At 40.7% G+C, this 1706-nt stretch overlaps 1 pseudogene; it reads left to right on the top strand.

Annotated features, from left to right (window-relative positions):
• The first annotated feature begins 1602 nt into the window (after positions 1–1602).
• Positions 1603–1695, top strand: LOC119470149 (annotated as a pseudogene).
• The last annotated feature ends 11 nt before the right edge of the window (positions 1696–1706 follow it).

The following is a 1706-nucleotide window of genomic DNA, read 5'->3' as shown; positions in this document are numbered from 1 at the left end:
AAAAAAAAGAAGAAAATATTATGTATTTAATGGTATTGTATGGTGTCCATTGTTTTTTAATATTATAATATATCCCCAATATTCTCTGGGTCACTCACCAGTCTACTCATATCTTAATGGCTACATGTTACATTGATGCACGGATTTAAAAAAAAAAAATCTCCTGTATAGAATAGTTGTTTCTTCTTCATGGAGTTTTTTGTTTGTTTGTTTGTGATACAGAGTCTTGCTCTGTCGCTCAGGCTGGAGTGCAGTGGCGCGATCTGGGCTCACTGCAACATCCACCTCCCAGGGTCAAGTGAGTCTCCTGTCTCAGGCTCCAGAGTAGCCAGGATTATAGGAGCACGCCGCCATACCCAGCTAAGTTTTGTATTTTTAGTAGAGAAGAGGTTTCACATGTTGGTCAGACTGGTCTCAAACTCCTGACCTCTTGATCTGCCTACCTCAGGCTCCCAAAGTACTGGGATTACAGGTGTGAGCCACCATGCCCAGTTTTTTTTTTGTTTTGGTTTTTGAGATGGAGTCTTGCTCTGCTGCCCAGGCTGGAGTGCAATGGCTTGATCTCGGCTCACTGCAACCTCTGCCTCCCAGGTTCAAGTGATTCTCCTGCCTTAGCCTCCCGAGTAGCAGGGATTACAGGTACCTGCCACCATGCCTGGCTAAGTTTTGTATTTTTAGTAGAGACAGGGTTTCACCATGTTAGCCAGGCTGGTTTCAAACTCCTGATCTCGTGATCTGCCCATCTCTGTCTCCCAAAGTACTGGGATTACAGGCGTGAGCCACTACACCTGGCCCTTCATGGAGTTTTAAGATACAAATTAATCACACAATACTTAGAGGTGATCTGTATTTACTAAAATCACATTAAAAATTCAAAATTAATATTTTGAGAAATAGGATAAAATAATCTTATTGTCCTTATAGCTCTAGTTGCTAATGTAGTTGAATTTTGTTACGTGAATACTTCTTGGAGAACCTGATGTCATTTTGGTCTGATGCATTAATATTTAACAAGCCTGTGATTGATGGATTGATGACAGCAAAATTAATTCAATCCACCTTGGTTTCTATCTGTTGGTAAAACAGTAAGGCCATCCAGGGTCAAAAAGTAAGAGCTTCTGGGAGGAAACGATTTAAAGTGATTGTGACCTCTAGAATCTAAAATTGGGGACTGGCTCCTCCATCGATTTTCTTTCACTTTTGTTTTCAGAAAAATGTCTCTTGATTGGCTGCTGATGGGTCGGGTTGCCTCCATCCCTTATCTTTAACTAAAGTCTTGAACTCTCAGTAAATAAATAGACTGGTAGAGAAATCCCTTTTTAGTTAGGCAGTACTATAGTTTGAAAACTCTGGTCTTAGACATGGTATTCAGTATGGATTGCAGATAATTAGTGTATCAGATATATGGATTGACTGAATAGTCTGCTGAATTGACTAAATTGGTCTGTGTCATTCCCCAGTGACGTGAGGCTACTGTTCCTCTCTCACCTATTCACCTTTGGCTTCTGTTAAAGGAGGGTATCCTGGCAGCATTCCCTATGCCACAGATAGGTGGGTTTGCAATCCATGGATCTCTTTTTGATGTAAAGAACATCAGCTCTGGTGCTCACTTTGGCAGCACATATACTAAAATTGGAATGATAAGAGAAGATTAGTATGGCCCCTGCACAAGGATGACATGCATTCCATTTTTTTCCAATTAAAAA

This window comes from Cebus imitator, unplaced genomic scaffold (genome assembly GCF_001604975.1).
Source record: "Cebus imitator isolate Cc_AM_T3 unplaced genomic scaffold, Cebus_imitator-1.0 Scaffold23, whole genome shotgun sequence".
Lineage (NCBI taxonomy): Eukaryota > Metazoa > Chordata > Mammalia > Primates > Cebidae > Cebus > Cebus imitator.
The sequence above is the reverse complement of the archived record's forward strand: the minus strand, read 5'-3'. Positions and strand labels throughout refer to the sequence as shown.